Below are 24,487 nucleotides of genomic sequence, written 5' to 3'. Positions count from 1 at the left end.
CGGCTCTCATTGTCCGTCACCGCGTGTAAACCGAGCACCGGTTTCCGAACAGGGTTCCTGCGGTTTCAGGGGCAGGGGGGGCAGATTGTGACATTTGCTGCGACTGGTGATCGAAATCAATTTGTTCGTCCTTTTTCTCCTTTCTTTTTATGATGGATCGAGGATTGATGGTGACTGTGACGGAGGGTTTTCAAATTTAGGAGCTTCTTTTAGGGAGTGCAGAGGAAAATCCTGCGGTTTTAGCGAGGGGGAGGGATAGATTGTGACATTTGCTGCAACTGGTGACCGAAATCTATTTCTTCCTCTTTTTTCTTCTTTTTTTTTTTTATGATGGATCGAGGTTTGATAGTGTTTGGGATGGGGAATTTTCGAATTTAGGAGCTTCTTTGGAGGGATGCAGAGCAGAAGTTGCTTGTTAATTATATTTCCATATTTTTGCGCGTTAATTATTGCCATATTATAAAGGATCGGAATAATTATAACGCACGTGATCGAGTGATGTAATATTTATTAAATTCATCCCTTGGTTTCTATAGGGTGAATCCATCAATGACTATTATCTCGTATCAAACTTGCGTTAAAGCGGATAACCTCTATAAATTTACAGATTTCTCTGGAGACCTCTCCAACTAAAAATTTCCTGTCCAGTTAACCTATTCTTCGTATATTTAGAATCGATAACCCGTGGTTTAAAAAGTTATTAAAAATTTCGAGACTCTGTGTAGGAAGAAAATTCTAGAGGACGTTATGTCGGATATAATGGAATCTCTGTAACGCGAAAGTTTTGTTTCTTTTCTCGAGATTCGATTTACCGAGCCTCCATTATATACTCTCGTTGATAACCACGACTGGAATAAAAATAAAATTTTATCTCCGCCATTCCGTTCCCAGGCCCGATTGCAGGGCAGGACGGAATACAATGCAGTCCGCAGCATCGATAACAATGGTCGATCGCTCGGCGGTTCAGTGTACCATTCGCGGCAACAATCAATCTTGTCAGATGGCTCGTCTCATTGTCTAATAACAATCATTTACGCTGCTGACGCGATTAATCGGCAGCTTAATAATCCTGCAAACACGACTACATCGATCCGAAATCATTAACGCCGCATCACCGTTTAAACGTTCATTCGTCTCTGGTTAAATGAACCGCTACTGGGTGTTCCGAAAGTATCACGCAGACACTCGAGGATCATCCCGCTCTCGAAGCCCGAAAACGAAGATTCGAAATTACTTTTTATTATTTGTAACTGAAATAGAAGACGCGATTAAACGATTAAATTATCAACTTATTTAATTACTCAAAAATGTAATTAAAAAAGTATTCCAATGTAGAGATTAATTAACTCGTTGCACGTTTTAATTATAATCCCGCGCAATTTTCAATTTTCTACCGGAAATTGAAAATTATGAATGGCTGCATAAAATCGTGTATTAATTAAAAATACAGTGATTATAACCGTATTAATACAGTGATATATAAATTTAAAGGACACTAAAAATAATCGAATATCGGAGCTGTCATAATCTCGGGTAATTCTTATAATAGCAAAAAATTCAGAAACCGGAAGTTGTTAGATCCTCCACATCGCGAAATTGCGTTTCCGCTGAAGTTTTAAAGGAGGCATCGGTTCAAGGACTGTTCATGAAATTATATCGCGTTGAAATTTTGCGCGGCTATGGTGTGTATAATCGAGTGTAGCGACGATGAATTTGCACGGGAAACATTTTCATTTTCGCGTGTTTCCTGGCGACACGTGTCGCGATAATATTTCCAGCCCGTGTACGCTAATGGCCGATCGATTTTCCAATTCTTTTTAATACATAAATCATCGCGTTCGCCCGGCCGATGTATCGCTCCGAAATGGACTCTTTGTCTTCTTTAATCCATCGATGATATTTTCCATCCTGCTCCCGCACCGTGTCCATTGTCCAACGCGACTGTTTATCCCCCTCGTTTCCTCCGCTACCGAATTACACGCCGATCTAACGTAGTCGAAAGCGGTTTACCCTCGAAATTCCGAGTTGCTTCTTTCCCAAATTCGTGTTTATCTGCACGCTTCGTTGCAGTTGCGTACGAATCTCGTTCGAACAAAAATTTCCTACCCGCGGTAAATCGAATCCGATCGAGCTCGAAAGGTTAAATAATAAATTTTGCGAGCTTTCATTTTGCTTTTCGATTAACCCTGGAATACAAAGGTAATTTTTATGGAGAATAAAACTCACGGAGATATTTTCGTTTACGTTTTTTCCATCAATTTTTAATATTAAATAATAATTTCTGACGCGGGAGAAATATTTATCGGCTTTACAAAGTCACAAAGAATTATTTTTTGGTATCGTGGTTTCCCAAAGACAGGGGACTTTTAAAATATTTTCGTCCTTTAACGTTACCGCCATTTTTAACACTTTAATGGCCGCGCGTTTACGCATTCAAACGTTGCCAGGGGCCGACAATATTTTTGAAGAATTAATTTTAAAAGACTCTATTTGAAATTCACGAAATAATGCAACATGTGCGAACATACGCATAAAATAAATGCAATAATAATTTAATAACAAATTTAATATTTTTCCTTTGCGTGTTAATTATTAATTATTAACCCTTTGTACTCGACGATTTTTTGGCTAGAGAAGAGTAGAAAATCAAAGATTCTGTATTAAAAAACTGACAATACCTTTATGAGCAGTAAATGGAGGATTGTATAATAATAGAATTGTAGAATTATTTGATTTCGATACCTCGCATACTATTACATTACATTAAATTTGATATATTAATTAATATCGATGTTCCAAATTTTATAAAATGGTCACTGAAAGTCACCTCTCGAGTGCAAAGGGTTAATCGACATCACACGCATGTTGTGCAAGCGGCCATTAAAGTGTTAATATTCTAAATATTTTTGGATACGGAATAAATTATAAAATGGAGTTGAACGTTTCAATAATTTCATCTTTTTCTCTCGAGTTCTCGGAGAACTTTCGCATTTTCTTCATCCTCTTAGGGAAATATATGTATTCTTCGACTTATCCCATTATCAGATTCATCGAATATCGATTGCAGCTGATATAACATGGGACCAAAGGAAGGACGAAACGCATAATGACGATTCTATAAATCGACGTCTCGCGTGGACGTTCCCTCGCTGACAAGAACAAACCCCCTGGCGATCAATGAGCTCTAATTATCGAGCGATTCCAGGCCGATCACGTATGCTGCCGAGATTGGGCGGCATTGTCGAACACGCGTTCTTGCATTCGACACGTGCTCCTATCATCTTTTCGCTCGACCGGCATTAAGCGACGTCGCGACGACGACGCGAGCGCCGCCTTCGCTGCTGATGGCGTTATCTCGATATTCAATGGCGACTCCGCGTCAATTCAACGTCCCCCTGCTCTTTCGCTCCGCCAAAACGGTGACTCGACGATCCTAATTTCGCGCGGGTAATTCTGTGTCCATTCGATATTGCTTCTCACATTCGTGGTATATCGAGGTATTAAATTATGGGAGATTGTCTTTATCTCGTGATTTAGGTTAGGATTATTTAGAATCTGAAACGCGAACGAAAATTTAGGTCACCGTCTTATTTCAATTTTTCATTTAATTATGAAAGTGATCCGAGTCGTATTGGTACATTTTGGTTCGAGATGTTAGAAGATATTTTATGAGATTAATTAGCATAATGTAGAAAGACGTATGTATCTATGGGAGATATCAGGTTGCCGAAATAGGACTCTAATTAGTCACACACTCAATTCACGGAGAATTCTGGAATTTCCTCAGGAGAAGTGTCAAGACTTGTTACCTTTCTTGGAAAGAATACTAAATTTCGAAAATTCATCTGATCACGGATAATCCACGATTTGGCGAGGTTAATGTTTGCGACAAGTCAACCTGTGTCAGATACTTCATTTATATCGGGTCGCTCGCGTAATTACGGGCACGTTTAAATTAACTCGTTTAAATTAAACCACGGGGACTAAAAGTTGGGGATACGACTGTACCCGGATTGTATCGCGCATAATTGAATTTATCAGAATTCACCATGAAACGATCAATGGATTTATCAATCTTGCAATAGACACCACACCGCTGTAGCACACGTGATACCATGCTATTTTATAATATATCGAGGATATATCGTAATCAGTTGTATTAAATTAACGCGATATCTTCTCGAATAATACGCAAAGATGAATATTATAACATTTCTGCACGCGGCATAATACCGCTGAATTAATTACAACCATTAAACCTGGAAGTCATTTTTCCCAATTTAGATTCCTTCCTCCACAACGCGGCCCAATTAAAGATTGAACCCGCGTCTCTGTCGAGATCTGCCGCGAGTGCGAATTGAAATTTCGTGTAACCGGGGGCACTCGTCGAATTAATAAATTACTGAGTCTCATTTACACGTACGACCGGGAAGAAAGGGCCCTATATTCCTGCATGCTCGAGCAAAATCGGCGAGAAGTGTCGCTGAATAGGTTTTATTTCTCGATATACCCGCGGAGAATACGATATCGGGGTGCTCTTAATCTTCGCCAGGGGTGTATAGACACGTGGGGAAATAAGGGTACGGCGTGCAGCGGATCTCGATTCTCGCAGCGAATTTCGCATGACCGGCAAGATAATTATTTTAATTGCGTTCGGTTAACGACCTCGCCCCCTCCTCGACGCCCTTTCCGCTTCCGCCCGCTCCCTTTTGCCGGCGTCGTGAACCCCGGGCTTCTTTGTCCGCGTGTATGCTTTTAATTACGCGAAATCAGGAAAGTGTTCCTAATTAAACGCGCATTGTCGAACGCCAGCGGACCCTTTCAGTGATTTATTTATCATGCCCTTGTTGCACAACATCGAGTCAAGCGAGTGGAATCGATATTGGCAAGTGTCAGCTCGTTACTCGAAACGCGCCGAGCGTTCTTTTAATTAATATCACGGGCCTGCAGTTAATTCCGATTCAAAGCTTACTCGACGGGGATTGAAAACAGTTACGGTATCGATTCTGGTTCCCCGAACAGTTTCAAAGAATCCTTCTCCTATGCGGGGGTTGCGAGGCATCGAAACCCGACGAGACCCCGATTTTGATAAATATTTCGAGATACGAGGCCTGTTTCGCGTCCATTTGTCTTCCGCGTGGGTTTTTGATCACGAATTTATTAGGGCACGAGTAATTTCGTGCGTGGGAAGAATAAATACGAGACGAGGTAAAGGGGTTAATACTTCGATGCTGTCGTATGTATAGATATAAAGTCGACGATGTTAAATATGTGATAAGTACGAGATATTGATGCATTATAATTTAAGGATGGGATAAAAATTACTAAATTCATTTTTTCCTTAATTCTTACCGGTAAATTACTATTAATACACGTATTAATATACTTGACAATAATTAAATATGTGACGCATACGCGATACTTAAACGTTATAATTTACAGTAGGGGTGTAAATTATTAAATTAATTTTTTCTTTAACTATCGTTGAGGAATTGTTAAAGTACACAGTATATTTTGATTTCTTCGTACCTCGTAACACGCGTAACAAAGCTTATTCTTCTTCCAAGAAATTTCGAACATCGTCGATTTTATTATCTCGTTTAAAATCACGTTTAAAATTACCGTCCAAGTTTCACTTATTTCCGCAGTGATTAACGACTCGGGATCATCCCCTTTCGCTAAACATACATAGACCCGACTCTCGTGTCTCTCAGAGTCTCTCCAGGTCGTGCCTCAACTACGTTTCACGCGAGGCGAAATACGTTAAAGCGCGAAATTACCGGGACGAAGTATCACTTTTACGAATTTTCGATGATCATTAAGGAGCCGGCTGAATCAAGACGCGTTGATTAAAAGTGTCTCTTTTGTCCCATGAATCATCCCGCTTGGGGGACGAGCGAGTATTAACGCTCGAGGAAAAATAATATCGGTCCACGCTCTCGAAAATTCGTCGTGTCGTTAATTCTACTCGTGGTTATTCGCGTTAATTGGTAGACAGACCTCGACATCCCTTGTCGATCTTTAGCGCGATAATACGACACGATTCCTATCGGCTCTGGGAAGATTCGATACCGATATCGTCAATGATTCTCTCGCTCGGCGTAATCTCTGATCGAGTGACACGCGAAATCCATATCACGACGAGACAACGCTAAACCGTGACCGGTCAAATGACCGGTAGTGGAAGAAATTGCATAAGAAATATTTAAAAACAAAAATTTGACACGGGGTATCGAAAAATTAATTACATATTTACTATATTACTATATTAAAAGAAAAATTAAAGGGCAATATTATTATGCTATGTTACTGCATTATTATATTTTTATATTAAAAGAAAAATTAAAGGGGAATATTATTGTATTATATTTCTATATTCAAAGAAAAATTAAAAGTCAATAATATTATACTATATTATTGCATTATTATATTGCTATATTATTATATCATTATATTTTTATATTAAAAGAAAAATTATAGGGCAATATTATTATATTATATTTCTATATTAAAAGAAAAATTAAAGGGCAATATTATTATACTATATTACTAGATTATTATATTGATATATTATTACATTATTGTATTACTATATTAAAAGAGAAATTAAAAGGCAAGTGGCCAAAGTGACAGCGTTGAATACGAATGCAATTGGAATGACACTATCTACTTGTTCTTCCGATTCATCGATTACTTTTTTCGAAAGATAATGCAGGTCTTCATATACCAGAAAATATACTCGACAACGTAATATTTTTACGAAATACGTTTCGATGTTATCTCTCAAACGCGGAATTCCTCGAATGGGAGATATAATCTCGTAAGGTGAGACGGGAATGAAATTATTATACGCGATCCGGGGCTATCAGATTTATCGGTTTCCGATCGTATGCTGCCTCCTGTATATACTTAAGATCCATTCAGACTCATATTTTATTCAGAATCGACGTAACCAGCCCCAAACGCTCGTACCCCCGACTCATCCATAGTTTCATAAACACTAGTCGCATCGGATCATGATGCATAGAGGCTCGATCGCTCGTGTATCGGAATTCGAGGATCGGGGAAACGATCATCGAGCCAATTAGTAAACTAATTGCTAACGTTCCACCAATCAACACTGCGTTTCATTGCGTTTATGAATTTTCCAAGTTTCAGCTGTGCTGAATGTTTAATAGAGAGCTCCGTTTGCTGGAGTTTACATATGTAATGGCTCGATAAACGAGTATCGATTCATGCGAAATCGTACCATTACACTTGCCAACCTCGAACTGAAAATTTTATCAAATCGCATGGTTATGGTAAATTATTATATGACATTTCTGTATCGCGAAATTGTACGTATTTTTTAATAGCATTTATGAAACCTTGAATAAATATCACGATAATTTTATAATTTTCGATCGATATGCTGATATTAATTAGCGTGTTAAAATAATTTGGAAATAAATATTCAATACCTAAATATTCGGTTGAAAGCACTGACTTATAAGAGAAAATTCTTTTTCAAATGTAATGTTTAAAATATAATAATATGATAATAAAATAATGGAAATACGATATGATACGTTACCACGTATAATAAAATTTTCCCGATTAATTTATGTCCGCCATAAAATGGGAGATGCAGAAAATTACTGGAACATCGGATAACAATTAAACCGTAAACAGACGAGGAAACGAATTAAATTTAAAAATACCCCGAATTTCCTCCGACATAGCCGTAAAATTGTCATCGGGGCTCGCGTTAATAGCCGATCGAATTTACAAGCGCGATATGCGGTGGCACACGAACGTAGGAAGGAAGGAAGGAAGGAAGGAAACGAGGCACGGTCAGTGTCATTTCCGGAACGAATATACGAGGGGACAGACCAGTGTATGCCGCTGATAATTGCTGCTCTTACGCGGCCTGAAAACATGTGAGGCCATTCTCGCGTGGCTACGATTAATTTATTCCAACCGAGCCACCGGTCAAAATCGAGCCAACGATCGATTTTTCAATCATGCCTCCACCGATTATTCATTTCGCACCTCCTTTCCGCCAAAAATTTCCATTTTTTTTTCAAATTGTGAACGCAGAATCCACAATCCACATTCACGGGTACCTAATCGTCAAACCGATCGCCGATTTTCTCCCCGAGCTTGCTGTCACCTTCCAATTTTCACGGAATTTCGTTTAATTAAACGACCGTGTTAATTCGTGCATTTACTCGACAAAGTGATCCAATGATTTTTCGAAATGAGGGTATTTCTCGATGAAAAGGATTGTTCGATGATTATGCGATTTAAATTCGATTTTCAATGTCCATTGACAGCGATATCGAAGAGAAATACCTATCTTTGGAATCTTTTCGTGAAAATCGATATTTCTTTTTCTCTTTTTATTTTTCCGTTGACGCGAAATTTTTATATTTTATTACCCACCGTTGAAATTCAGATATGTTGGATGTCTGGTGTCACAGACATGTCACAGGAGCATAAATCGCCACCATATTTCGCACAAACGGTAGTTAATCTTGTCTATAATTAAATAAGCGATACTTGGTGTACGAAATTTACGCGTAATTTATAAAGTTATGAAAGTAACGTTGCGAAAATCACATAGTGCGGTGAGATTTTGTCACGTACTGTACGATCGCCACATACGAAAGGGGTAAATTGATTATGGTCATTTTCACCCTCGTTAATTACCGGCAAGCGACGAGCAAACAACGAGACGAATCGAAGCCTCGGGGGTTGTAAAGTTTGTTTATTCGTTTTTCACCCCTCGTTAACGCGCTCTTTATTCTCTCGATCCCGGCACGGATACGGGGAAATCTCGTAATACGTTCGTGAAATGGACACGCCCGATTGCAATGGCCAGGAATATTAAATCGGTTAAGGAACGTCAAATATGGCGATCACGTTCGCGCGAGTCGAGGGTCTGTTAATTATTTCGGCTGCTCGTTAACGCGTTACTCTTCAATCCGGTTCGTGAACGGTCACCAGGCCCCGTTGCGTGAAATTCCAATCAATTCCGTCCGCGGAACGGCGAGTCCGATCATTTTAATAATCGTTTAAAATAATGACATTAATTCAAACGCAACCCGCGCGATCGCGACGTCGCGGATCCTCGTAAACGTTATCTCTTTGAAATTGCGGCTAATTATTCGGGAAATTGCTCGTTCCCCGCGCGAATTAAGCAAATTGACAATTAACGAATTCGATGGAGTCGAACTGTGCGCGGAATTCGAATGTGGACAAACTGGAAGATCCAAGGAGATATTTTTGGAATAAATGGAGGAATTTCAATGGACGAGAGTCAAGCTTAGAGAATTTGGGGGGCCCCCACGAGGTTCTTTTCTTTTATATTAAAAGTTTTGTTGTTCCTGTGGTTCCACGGTGCTTGTGGGTCTGCTAGTGGGGGAGACTCGTCAGTAAGGCCTTTTTTCTAGCAGACCAATTATTCTAATTCTAATTCCAATTCCAATTTAACTTATGTTAAATTTGTAACAGGCTTTTTTGAGTAAGGGATTCCCCATGGGGGGGGTTCTTTTTATATTAAGTTTTGTTATTCCTGTGGTTCCACGGTGCTCTTGTGGGCCTACTAGTGGAATCGTCAAGTAAGGGCCTTTTTTTCTAGCAGACCAATTCCAGTTCCAATTCCGCCTATGTTAAAATTTGTAATAGATTTTGTGTGGGGGGCCCCCAGCGGGGTTTTTTTCTTTTTGTATTAAAAGTTTTGTTGTTCCTGTGGTTCCCTACAAGTGTCTGCGGCCTGCTGGTGGACTCGTCAAGTAAGGCTTTTTTAGCTTCCCCCCGCTTTAAACGGAATACATAGCTAGCAGAGGAACTTCTATTTATAGGAGGTCGAGGATGCACCAAGCACTTGCGAGAAAGTCCCCGTACCTCCTTCGAGTAAGAATCCATCTATCGGTGAGAGTGAGAACGTTGATCGCTGCAGCGTAAATTCTCAATGGGAACTTCCCTCAAGCCGATATTATCTTTACTGTAGAATGAAGTTCGAGCAGAATTGTCCATTGTAGACATCTTCTTTCGACTACTCTGCTCGGAAGTAACTTCGATGGGAATTAATTCCGGTACATGCGAATGTACCGTATTCCATCCGCGCAATCGTAAATTGAATTTGGTCATTAATTTCGTTGATTCTGTCGGTATTATTCGCGATTCTGTGTAATCGGAATTTCGTTTTCGGAAAGAGGAGAAAATTGAAATTAATTGGAGTTGTTTATTCTGATTAAATAAGGAAAATGAGAATTAATAATTTCCCTGTAAGAAATAATTTTATTTAGAATAATGGTATGCTGGTGAAATACAATGGGACCATTTAGGGTCTAAAAATTAAAAATATTCGGAAATTAATTTTAATTGCGATATAAATCACGATGTTTGGAGTGCGTCTATACTCCATTCGATATTTGCGTTGGAAACTGTCCAGTTTTGAAACATACACGTAGAAATTAATCCATTACATCTGTATAGTGCAACTATAAATGTATTCAGATACATGTACATACAGTGGCTCACGAAAGTATTCGAATACTATATTTTCAACGGAGTACTGTAACTCTAAATTTCTGATTTTAATGGGAGTGTACGTGAAGTATAACGAGTTACACATGGTTGAATTTTTTTGTTCGCAGATATTACTTCGCGTGGGTGAAATCGTTACTCAAAGTTACAGTCCAAGCTCGTTTTTTTTTTAAATGTAACTGTACAACTGTAAAAACTTTTTACATTTAGTACACTGTAACTCCAAACCAAAAATTTCTCCATGTCAGACCTCGTTTAAGAATAAAAAATTTTCTGCCAACGAAATAATTGCTATACACGTAACTCGTTATACTTCACGTGTCCAAATATTTTCATTAAAATCAGAATTTTTGGGTTAGAGAATCCTCTGAATTAGAGGGTTCGAATACTTTCGTGAGATACTTGACAATCTCTAGATGTGAATTGTGCAAGAAAATAAACTGTATTAACCCTTTGCACTCCGAATTATTTTTCAATTTTCTTGCCAATAACTCCCTACTCTGTTAAATATTTTGTTTGAAATTTACTTCACAGGATAGTTCCTCCACTGCTACTTATTTTAAAAAATTTTGGTTAAAATTTTGCTTATTTCAAAAAATTTCAGTAGTTTCTTATTTTCTGATTCCTTGTTCAATAAATAAGAAATCAGAAAGCATCGGGTGTAACTCGACATTGGAATTCCTGTGATAAAAATTGATGTCGAGTCACAAGGAATGCACAGAGTTAATCATCGTTAGCTAGAATAAAGGAATAAAGGTATAAAGTGTACAGCACGTGTTATACAGTTCTGTCGCTATCATAAAATAAATATATTAATAAAAATAAAATCCAGTGTTTTAATTCATCTCTAATAACAACTCCCACACTCCTAAAATTCCCAAAATCCAATAATACCGACACCCCGAGGAAGACCACCCCTCTCGCAAAGCCTCCACCCCTCGACACCGGATCAGTCCATCAAAGCGCAAATCCGTTCAAAAACGCTATCGATCACGCTCTCTCTTCATGGAAATCATAGCTCGATAATCCGCTGATCCACCCCCCGTGGGACGAAAATTGCGCGTGCCCATTGTGACACTTGCGCGCGGACGCGCAGACCCGACAGGTAGCTCGCGGAATTATTCTTTTTCCCCGCACAGTCGCGGATTTATGGCCACGATGAGCAACGCGGATCAACTTTTTAATTAATCCCGACCGCTGCTTATCGTTATTCCATCGGAACGGGGCACCGAAATCGTGGAACGACCGCGATAGGCGAACCTGTGCGCGTGGAAACGGGCAACGCGGCTCGATCATTAAATGAAACCCGCGAATCGATCTACCTAACAATGTCGGAAAGCCCGCGTAATCCATTTCGCCGGGCCGATCTCGCGGAATTCCCGCGAAACTCGGTAATGAGGCCCGCCATCCGCTGTGGAACACCGGCTCTGGAAAATAATGCCGCGCATCGTTCGCGCCAAAGCTACCGGAAGATTACGTATTACCGTCCGTGAAATCGAGTGGACCATGGTCGAGCACCGGTCCGACCCTATTATACCCGCGGGTTCAAAGGATCCGGCGTGATTAAGACCTCGCGAGGAAAATTGATTTCGAAAGGATAATCTTTCGGATGGTGATGGATTCAGAGTGGAAGATGCCCAGGGTTGGCAGAGAAACGAGAAGAGGGAGGAGCAAGAAGAATAGCTGGTTCGTGAGATTGTCGGAGACGTTATCTGCAGCGTTAAGTAGCCATCTTGGACGGGCTGTTGGTAGAGAAGGTGGCGAGAAGTTGGAGATAAGGCAGTTCGTTTCCCTGACAGTGGTGGCGGGGTAATTAGCGGGGATCTTGGTCCCGGTGTGAGGAGAATGATTAGTTCTGATGCAATAAGCTCGCGAGATAAAGAGAAGATGAGAACGAAGAGTAATTGATGTACAGACTTGGTCTTGGGGTGAGCTCTTCGTATCGTGTTCTTCGCGAATTGGATATTCTCGAGGTTCTCAAATTTTACCAGGTTCTGCGGATTCTCCTGGCTATTAGGACTATGAGGTACAACACCTCGTGATCTTTTAGATCTACTAGACTTCTGGGTCTTCCAAATCTCTGGGACACTGACAACTGTAATTGACAGCATCACCATCGCAACACAAACTATATTCAACTGACCTTTCTTTCTATATTTAATTTGTATATTGACATAACATGCAGTTAGATAGGCTAATGAATTATGCTCATTCTAATGTGACTGAAGCAAATGGTAAAAGCGTAAAGGTCAGTTTTCATTTTCTTATAATTTATACGATAGGAGTTTATTTAGGCGATGAATGGCACGTGAGGATCTTTTGAAATTGGAAATTTTCGAGGTTCTCATACTTTGTCAGATTCTAAGGATTCTTTGGATTGTTAGGGCTTAGAGGTACGAAAGTTCGTATCTTTCGGAGTCTAAATCTTCAAAATCCTGGAACCCCGAAACCTGCAACAGCCATGGTACCTTTGACAGGCTCTGAGATGTCAACGTCGCCTAGATTCCTGACTATTGACAGCAAGTTTCATGGATCCGTGATGGAACTGGTTTAAATCGGGACTTATTTCAAATAGGATCCACGGAATCGAAGTTTGACGACAACTTGCGAGCTTTGAATCGGCTCTTTCGCAAATACTCGCGTAATCGTCGTCGTGTTTGATTCGAGGTCGTGAGAAGCAAGGTTCGAATAGCTCGTTCGTGGAATTACGTAGAAGGTCTCGTGTTTCGCTGCGTGACACGGAGATGACGACATTAGGCGACTCATGTTACGTATTAGCGACGTTGCCACTCGCCTACGTAGCCTCTGAGATGTTTCTCCCCGTGCATTCACATTCCGAGACACGTGCATGTCATGTCAGCTCAACGCATTAGGAATTATGTACATACATGCATTGTCGCCTTTGCTGCGTGTGTACATATGCACACTCTTGTCGCGTGTAATCCCTGTCTCGTATTCTTCGAGCCGAAGTTTGTTGCGACACGGCTGGGTACATTTAAACAGCGCTCACCGCCAGGTGGCGCAGTTGAGTTAGAGTGACCATTACGGAGCTTGTACATTTATCCGTAAATACATACATTTTCTTTTTCTTTCTTAAATAACGGTAACAGAAAAGTGTTTGTACGAGTATTTTCTTACGGATGAATAAACACGTATCCTTCATTGAATGTCATTTAATATTTATCCGTAAATACATACATTTTCTTTTTCTTTCTTAAATAACGGTAACAGAAAAGTGTTTGCACGAGTATTTTCTTACGGATGAATAAACACGTATCCTTCATTGAATGTCAACCTTGTATTTACCACTGCCATGACAATAAAATATCGAAGATCGAGGATACATCATCGCGTGTAATTAAATTAGCATCGATTTTTGGTTCCAATACTTCTGTATCGTGGGAATTAACTGCTTTAAAAATAACAATGCCGCTGTTAAAACGTTAAAAATTTCCAACTCTTTCTTCAAATATTACCCTGCTGCACGCTTAAATCCGATGACTCTTAAATCCCTTCTAATTACATTGTAGAGACGTTGGATCGCAGACAGGCACTCGCGATTAGTATGCAGAAATACCGTGCCACGCAACGTTCTTTCACACCTCTGACTCGAGCCTAAGCACTCGTGACTGGTGCAACAAAAATCATTTCCTCGACATTAACACATCGTGAACCAGACATCTCGTCATTAATCGTACTCTGCAACCAGCTGTTTTATGAATATCCATGCCGGACATGCACGGTGTCTGAGGCACCTGAACAGAGCTACAATTCTAAACCTGTTGAAAGTATGAAAAGATACCATAGACAATAATTGAATGGCATATCCTGCAATTGTAAAAGCTCCAGTTACGCTTCTTTTAAAAAATAAAAGTGAAGAAAATAGGAAGCAATATAGTCATATTATAACGATCTAACTACTTCGTGAGATACCTCATGATCGACTCAAGACAAAATATCACAAAACTCCTATTAAATATAGGAAAAATATTTTGTCCTGTGCTATTGGGTCAATCGTGAGGTATCTTTCGAAGTGTTTAGATCATGAACCTCCCATTAAATATAGGAAAAATAATAATAATACGGGAATATATAATAATAAGAACTCGAACGCTTCAAGTACGGCAATTTAAACTAATTCCAAGAATTCAGAAATCCACTGTGAAGGGGTTAATAATTTCATAGACCCTCTAACGCTCTGCTGTAACGTCTGTTCGAATGAGCGAAGCGAAAAAGCCGAGCGGACGTCGAAGATCGTTCGTCGATTCCTCGGACACGCGAGCTCCTTTCGTTCGCATTAATTCTTAGCCGTGGGCCGCGGCCAAGTGCCGATTACGCGATTATTAATGCCATTATTTATCGGCCAGCCGGATCGATGCATATGAATAACGCGTGGTATCGTAGCGGGAAATCTGGCCGGTGTCGTGCGACGAAAGAAGGCGGCCATCACGGCAGAAAGAAACGAGAACCGACCGGCAGAGACGATTAATTACGCGACCCCTGCCTCTATTCCAGAGGGTGAGGAAGCTCGATGATTGTTCGCGGGCTGAATCCCAGCCTTTTCGAAGTAATCCCAGAAATGCTCGACTCGGTAAGTCGGGCAAGTTCGCGAGTTCTCTGCGACTTCATCGACTGCAATCGCTTAATGGCGTCATGGTTTGAGGCTTTTTTCCATCGTTCTTGTCGCAACCCCTTTCTCTCCGGGAGGTGAAACGGGTAAACCTATTTGTCTGCATTCGTTCGGGCTGATATTCCGATAGTTCTACCTATAATTTCGGTAATGTCGTTTGCAGCAGATTCATCTTGATGAACGAACGTTCGCCAAATATGCGAAATACGTGAACAATAGGAGTGGAAATGGCGGGAATATCGGCATGCATATCAAACGTTACCACAACCCCATCAGATTAATTCTATGACTGATATTGTGTGCTACTAAAATAATAATAATATTGTCAAATGTGTCGGTGATTATAAAAGCCACTTTGCTCGTATATATCGTTTCGAAGTATTAAAATTTCGAGGATACCGGTATGATTGTAAATTATAAATTAGATTTAATTATTCGATTTTCCTCCATTTGACGGAAAATAATTTTCATTGTGTTGGAGGGAGAATATTTAGGACGATTGTCGGTACGTGATAAATGATGGATAGATTGAACGAATACAATGTAGAATAAATTTAACACGTTGAGTGCGGCGCCGATTTTGCTATACTTTCCGCTCAAGCGGTTGAGTGCGGCGCCGATTTTGCTATACTTTCCGCTCAGGCGGTAGCTAGTGAGCACTTGATGCCGAACGCTCAAGTATACCTAAGGGTATGAGCAGAAGATTACTTTGTTTCACTTTGTCGTTTGGACTGTGAGAATGGTACAGCCAATGCACAAATATACAAATTATAAACTGAAGATAATTGGGTGGGGAATGCCAGAAAGGCAAAAAGGCGATCACCAAGAAACTATCAGTCGAAAAAAGCCACGGAAGTGTAAGGATTTACTTTAGCAGATGGAATTAAATTTTTACAATATATTAATTGTCATTGATAATTTAACCCTTGACAATGCCAGTCTTACGCACCGATGATGATCAAACGAAAAATTCGCTGTCAGTCCCTAGAATCCATACCGTCCAAACGAAAAGTCTACTGTCAGTCCTTAGGGACTGACGCCGCCTGAACGGAGAGTTCACTGTCACTCAACGTGTTAAACCTTTCCTATAGTCTGTAATATCTATTGGGAGTGCTTATCAGATACACTTTCCTTATCTCGAATCCGTAACAGAGATGATCTTTCTTAAAACGCACAATTTTGGGGGAAAATGAAATATTACAGATTGTTGAAAACGAACATGGAAAATTTACATGAGGTAGGAAACATCTTAAACTTGGTGCGTAGCACTTGGGTTGATACCATTTTCAAAATCTTCACGATGCAATAATAAAGGTACATAGAACAATCACAAAAATTCAATATTTTGTTAAATAACAAATGGCTTAAAGCATATAAATGATTAATGTACGCACGTAACGGTAATTTATATTACGAAAGCATAAGTAAAGTTTATAAATTATTATATTAATCGTTAGTAAAAGATTAATATTGTCAATAATAAATTGTTTATAACGAATATTCATAACAAAAGTGAAAAAGTTAATAAATTCTTAGTAATTACTTGAATTTATAACGTAGTTACGTTAAAATGTACCATTCAATTTGCGAAAAGTTTATAAATTATTACATCAATTGTTAATAACAAATTAACATTGGTAATAACTAATTGTTCACAACGTATAATTATAGCAAAAGTGAAAAAATTAATAAATTATTGGCTATTAAGGCGCAAAAATAATAATTAATTGAATCGATCAAGTTTGGAAATTTTCGAAAGTGGTGGGGAGCACGGCCGATCGACGGCTATATAAGGAGGACCGCTCCGCTGCTTAAATCATTTGTCGGTTCGACTTCGGAAGTGACACGTCTAAATTTCTAAGTGCGCGGACGGGGTGAGGGGTCCGAAATGTGGTTGGGGCCAGCCACCCCATCCACACCTCACCCCATTTAACAATTTACTAATAATTTTTTTTTATTTCAGGTATTAATTATTTTTTTCTTTCAGGATTTAATTATTTTTACTTTTTTCAGGAATTAATTATTTCTTTTGACTTTCAGATTTTATTTTTTCATTTCTATTCATTTTTATTTGACATTTCGAATATTTCGTATAATATTCAAATGTCTCATCGTTGGTTTGTTTTTGTCTCATCGTTGGGTTGTTTGTATCTCATCGTTGGGTAGTTCCTTTCATTTGATACATCTTTGTGGTTTATATTAGTTTCGCTTTTATTTTTTATGTTGTTACTAATCCGTTTCCTTTCAGGTTTATACATATTCTTTCCAGGTTTATATATTTTCTGTTTAGGTTAGGATGCGGGATGGGTGCCTTTAGACCTAAGTAATTATAAGATAGACGCCTAGACTAAGTTTCATGTGCGCGCTATCTGTATAAAGGTAAACTACCTAACTTGGAGCGAAATATATAAATTCGCTATCTTTCTTCTCTTTTCCCTCTCGTTTACCAAATGGAACATAATTGTTCTCGCGATAATCGCGATTGTTCTTAAGTACCGACTAGCCTGCGCGACGTACTCTCGTGTACTCGACAACATCGTGCTTTGTAAGTCATTCTCACGGCTCGTCTCCAACACTCATTTCCAGCCACAGTCAATCTCGTCACGCATCGGGTTCCAGGGCGGCCCTCGGGTCACTGTTTCCTCTGGACTCGATGCGGGGGTCCAGCAGCCCTGGTCGTACGCGACTGGGGTATGGGCCTGCAGTTGGACGGGCATAGTGTCTACGGTCAGACCACTTGGGATGATTAAGTTCTACCCCTTGGGGCAGGGACACGAAGTGTCTGTCTGGCTTGCAAGGCCCCGCCGGACCCTCGTATCGACTTTGGAAGTTTCATTGGTTCGGAGACTATCTTGGTTCACGTGTAAGTCTTGATGGGAATGGCAGTGGCTGGACATGGACTAGGCCCGATCGGGAGAGTGCCGAGGCACGAAGTTGTCTTGTACACGGGAGTACGTCTCGTACGCTAGTCGGTCTTTCGAATAATCGCGAATTCGTTCGGGCGCGCCGCGATTTTAACTTAGTTTCTCTTTGTTCGCGTTTTTCATATTTGTTTCCCGAATATTGTGGGAACTTAGAAATATTAGAGTCTGTTAGTGTTGCGACAGTAGAGTAATAAATTTTAGTATACCGTATCGAAGTCCCTTTGATATGACACGAAATATAATAAAGTGTCAGTAGAGTCATTTTAACTTAATTCGCTCCAAGTTAGATTAGGGTACCTTTGATACAGGTAGCGCCAGCAGGCTGCGCCACTAGGGCGCATGTCCGGGTCTCGATGCGTAGCCACCTCCACGTGGTGAGACCTGGTAATTGGTATCCTTTTCCTAAATATAATTTTCGGGAAACGATACCAAGCTAAGAGCTACGCAACAAAGGTGAAATATTAGTTATAAGCTAGCTGCAAGTTAGTTATAACTTAGTTACAAATTAGTCGTAAGTTATTTATAAGTCAATTAGAGAACCTGATTGCAAAAAGGCAATGTTCGGTTGAAATAAACAAGCACGTGTAAAAGGAGATAAAATTAGAGCCATCAGATATCAAGAATTATATTTTATAGTTAGAAAAAATTGAAGCAGTAATAAAAATATGTAAGGTATGATATGCTATTGAATTTTAGGTTGGCTAACGGTATAACATACAGGATAGAAATATTTGATGGTTAAATAAAAATTCAGAAAAGGGAGATGATTTAGGCAGACAAAAGGGAATAAAATTAATTTAGGCGATGTCCTCTCATGAGATAAGAATATAGAGAATACACTGAGATTGAAACGTATGTCGTATTCCTGATCTAAATAAATAGTATCAGTGGTCAAAGTCACTGATTATAATCTGTTAAATTTCAGATTGATGCGGCTGAGGTACATGAAGAAAGGAAAGAAGTTCTAATGAAAGCAGTGAGAAGATGTTGGTAACATTTGAAGAAAATTAATCTGTGAAGAAACTGAAAAGTACTTATATGCTTAGACAATAGAGGTGAGTTTGTCAGATAAGATCTTTAGGTTTGTTTAAATCAAAAGAAAATAAAACATGATTTCAATCCAGCAAGAACACTGCAGTGCAATGGGGTTGCTGAGAGGAAGAACAAATCCACCATAATTCAATGAATATTGAGAATTACTAGGGAAATTCATGTATTTGAATACTTATGTCTTGCCAGACATCTCATTTGCAGTTAGGATGTTTGTTATAATTTAACCATGATCTTAAAATCATGGACATGAATAGATTGAAGGGAATATTAAGATATTTGAGGGTGTGTATTGTCTTGAATTTGGAAAAGGAAGAGAAACCAATGAAATGTGTTGTATGGATATATAGACTGATATGTGAAGTCCTACTGGAAAAGAAGGTGAAAAAGATTGTGATATGTGAATAGATTGAATGCGATAAATGTAGAAAATTAAATCTAAGCTCCTACATAGAAAAATGTTGTTATATAGGAGATGTAGGAAAAACTAAGAACTTGCAAATTTGTTACATGCCAAATAAAGAAACAAATGCTGATTGTCTAACTAAACCACTGAATGGCCCAAATTTGTTAAAGAATGTAAAATACTTTATAAGTGTTAAGAGAATAAAAAGAAGAGAGGAGAATGTGTGATAGTAATTTGTATTGTTTTATTGTTTTATTTCTCCCACCCATCACAGCATAGGTTAGGTGAACTGTTTTATTGAAAGTACTATTTAATCAATCTTAATTTTAACAATAACATTTCACGTTTGTCATAAGTACACTTGAAACTGAATATAAACTCACCTTATTAGCAATGGAAAAATATACATTAGAAACTAATTTTCTCAAGGAGTATTGTCAATAAAGGTAATCATAATGCTCATTTATAAAATTTTGTAACTAATATATATATTATGTATTACTATATATTATAATTTTATTATTAATTTTATAATTATTTTTATTAATTTATAACGTTTTTGCTGTGGAAATTAAGCATTTATTAATTTGTCATTTTCGTAAGAGATACGTATTTGTATTTGCTTTATTGATATTAATAAATATAAGAAACGTTGTTTGATATTCTACATCGATACTTTAGCATATGGCTATTTCAAAGACGCAGCATTTTCCCGCGAGAAAAATGCACAGTTGTCTAGCGTCAGTTATTTTCAGTTTCGCGCCAAATGAATATACCGGTAACAAATAGTGGAATACTTTTGTACGTCAAAGTGAAATATTAAAGATTATCACAAAACGTTTAGTAAAGTAGTGATACCGCTGAATGAACTTTTAATTACTACAACTGAGGAAATATATATTTAAGAACTATAACGCGACGTTTCGGGTATTAGTTCGCGACATTCCAGTTGTAGGTTACGTTTGTAACATTATCGCAATATTTACGAATAAGATACAGCAAAAGTTTAAGAAATTGTGAGAAATTTACGAAGTTCAGGATTACTAACTGTGCACATTTCTTCGGTGTTAATATATTACGTGTAAAAAATAGTGATTTGACATAGTGAAAATCGTATAACGATACATGCGTGAAATGAAGCAGTGTGAGTGCGGATCGTGTAATACTATCGCACAGTCCCCAACCGTCCACTGTAGTAGATTCTAGATCTTGATTGTCCAGTAATATATTTGAACATTTTTACTCTGAATAGGCAGCTTGTTAACAGTTTTTCCAATTTTTCTTCAATCTTGACGTTCAATTGCGAAGTAGCTATGTATTATTGCTTATACAGTCTTAATATCGATTGTGGATTAAGATACTTCATTACTCCTGCATAGAATAGATTATTCTCCAAGCAGTAGGGCAATTATTTTACGATTGAAGGTGCATATATGAAACAAAGCGACGGAAAAGCAAGTGCCTGTGAAATCGTTCTACACAGTTTACTTTTCTCGCCTATATTTCTCAAGTTAGGCTTTTCGGTTAGGTTTTTTCGGAATAACAGCATAGAGAGAATTCTTCCTTAAAGGGATTGATGATTTTTTTGCGGTTTCGAGCATGCGTTTTCGAAAAATAGTGGGGAAAGTATTCGCGGCTGTCAGATCGTGCTGCGCAATTGAATTTTTTGGATTCTATCTTCGAAATTAGGCTTTTGGATTCGGATTTTTTCATCTAACAGTGTAGAGCAGAATTTTCTCTAATGGCATTGATTACTTTTTTTCTGTTTCGTGCGTGCGTTTTCCGAAAATAGTGCCGAATGTGTCAGTGGCTCTTAGATCGTACTGCGCAATTGACTTTTTTGGATTAGATCTTCGAAATTAGTCATTTGGATTCGGATTTTTTCGGCTAACAGTGTAGAGCAGAATTTTCTCTAATGGGATTGATTACTTTTTTTCTGTTTCGTGCGTGCGTTTTGTAAAAATAGTGCCGAATGTGTCAGTGGCTGTGGAAATCGTACTGCGCAATTGACTTTTTTGGATTCGATCTTCGAAATTAGGCTTTTGGATTCGGATTTTTTCGTCTAATAGTGTAGAGTAGAATTTTCTCTAATGGGATTGATTACTTTTTGTCTGTTTCGTGGGTGCGTTTTGTATTTTTCGGAAATAGTGCCGAATGTGTCAGTGGCTTTGAAATTGTGCTGCGCAATTGAATTTTTTGGATTAGATCTTCGAAATTAGGCTTTTGGATTCGGATTTTTTCGTCTAACAGTGTAGAGTAGAATTTGCTCTAATGGGATTGATTACTTTTTTTCTGTTTCGTGCGTGCGTTTTGTAAGAATAGTGCCGAATGTGTCAGTGGCTCTCAGATCGTACTGCGCAATTGACTTTTTTGGATTATATCTTCGAAATTAAGCTCTTGGATTCGGATTTTTTCGTCTAACAGTGTAGAGTAGAATTTTCTCTAATGGGATTGATTACTTTTTTTCTGTTTCGTTCGTACGTTTTTCGGAAATAGTGCCGAATGTGTCAGTGGCTTTGAAATTGTGCTGCGCAATTGAATTTTTTGGATTAGATCTTCGAAATTAGGCTTTTGGATTCGGATTTTTTCGTCTAACAGTGTAGACTGAATTCTTCTTTAACGGGATTGGATATTTTTTTTCGGTTTCAAAAGTGCGATTTCAAAAAATAGTGCCGAATATGACAGTGGCCGTGAAATCGTGCGGCGTAATAGACTTCTTTCGCTTCTATTTCTGAAATTAGGCTTTTATGATTAATTTTGTTCTATATATAAGTGTAGAGTGGAATTTTCTCTAACGGAATTGTATACTTTTTTCAGTTTGTTTCAGATTACGTTCCTGTGGTCGCGGGGTTAATTGCTATGGCTTATGCTGGAGAAGATGACAATGGTTCATAATTCTTCTTTACTCTTGGTTCTCAATTAGATTTGCGAAAAAAACATACAATCTTTGGTCAGGTTACTGGAGAAACTATATATGACATGCTTGAACTTGAAGAAGCACTTGTAGATGAGGTAAATTTAATGTTTACAAAGAAATATATCAAGAATTTATATAAATATAATATTTTTTCTTTTTTGTAGAATGATGGACCAGTTTATCCTTCGTGACTGATAAAAATTATAATATTGAACAATCTATTTTCTGATATTCCACCAAGGATAATAGTACAGGAAAGTGAAGAAGTAAAGGACAGTTTAAAAACTAAAACAGAAGTTGTAAAGTAAAAATCATATATGTTTGCAGCATTTATCCATGATAGTATTATTTTTTGTAATGAAAAATTTTGTTCCAGAAATTTCAATCTTTTGTCATTTGCAAAAGAGCAGAGGAATATGAAGAAGAATCTGCGATATTAAATAAAAGGTCTAGTGGTGAGATCAAATCAGCTCATGATCATTTAACTGATCCAAAATTAAGCTCATAATTAGCTGTTGAACCTCCTGGACCTCCAAAAAAAAAAGGAAAGAAGACCGTATTAGCGATTGGAAATTATTGGGGAATAATTGGGAAATTAACAAATTATGCAATTTCTGCGATTAATCTGTAAACTTTTATAACCGTATCGCATAGCTGGCTCCTTGCGCAACATTCTTATACAATTTTTGCATATAATTTGACGCTAATTAGTTTGTTGTTATTACTTACTTGGCGACGTACGTGATTCAATAACAATGATCGGCACGATGATCCAACTGAATAATTAATTATGAACAAAATTAGAAGTAAAATAAGAACAAAAATGATATGAGAATGTTCATAAGGATATTGTTTTCATAAAGTGTGCATATAATTTGTAATTTAGTTGCATAGAAGATTGTAATTAATGAAAAACTAATAGTATTATCAGCATCAATTCGAACATTTTGAGTAATAATTACACATATACTATTATACGTAAATTATAATACTCATCGTTATTAACAAATTATTAATGTTAATAACAAATTGTTCACAACGTAAATTTATAATAAAAGTGGAAACATTAAGGAATTACTGGTTGTTACTTGAACATGGAACGAATTTGTGTTAAAATGTAACTATAATTTGCAAAAAGTTTATAAATTATGACACTGATTGTTTATAACAAATTAATATTGTTAATAACAAATTGCTCGCAACGTATATTTATAATAAGAGTGAAAAGATTAATAAATTATTGCCTACTACTTAAACAAACAACATATTCGTGTTAAAATGTATCCATAACCTACAAAAAGTTAATAAATCATTAAATTTATTGCTAACAACAAATTAAAGTTGATGATAACAAATAGTTTGCAACGTATATTGACGATAGAAGTGAAAAAAGTTAATAAATTGTTAGTTATTACAGCTAAAAAGTAATTTTTAAAGGAATCGGTAAAGTTCGGAAATTGTCGCCGATCTCCGGCCGTCCGCCGCTATATAAGGGGCTCGCGTGAAGGCTCGAGCCAGTTGTCGGTTCGACGTCGTGGGGACCGCGTTAATCTTCTTTCTTTTTGTTTCAGGTTTTAATTTTCTTTCTTCTTTCAGATTCTATTTCTTTTATTCTAGGTTTCATTGTTTGTGCATTCGAGTATTTTGCACAATATTGGAATACTTCATCGTTGGTTTATTTCTATATCATCGTTGGCTAGATCAGTGGCTATTCAGTAGCCATTGTCCACTCTCTTAAATAATTTAACAATAATTTCTTCTTTCAGGTACTAATTATTTTTTGTTTCAGGTTTTAATTATTTTTCTTCTTTCAGATTCTATTTCTTGTATTATAGATTTCATTGTTTGTGCATTCGAGTATTTGGTACAATATTCGAATGCATCGTCGTTGGTTTACTTATGTCTCATCGTTGGCTAAATCTTTCCTTTCACAAATTTTACGACTTCCGTTCGATTTGTTTTCGTTAGAGCGTTCGAGTGTTTCGTATAATACTCGAGCGCTTCCTCGTTGGTATGTTTATATCTCA

The sequence above is a fragment of the Eufriesea mexicana genome, unplaced genomic scaffold (genome assembly GCF_001483705.2).
Source record: "Eufriesea mexicana isolate 0111107269 unplaced genomic scaffold, ASM148370v2 scaffold588, whole genome shotgun sequence".
NCBI classification, from domain to species: domain Eukaryota; kingdom Metazoa; phylum Arthropoda; class Insecta; order Hymenoptera; family Apidae; genus Eufriesea; species Eufriesea mexicana.
Note: the sequence above shows the minus strand (reverse complement) of the source record.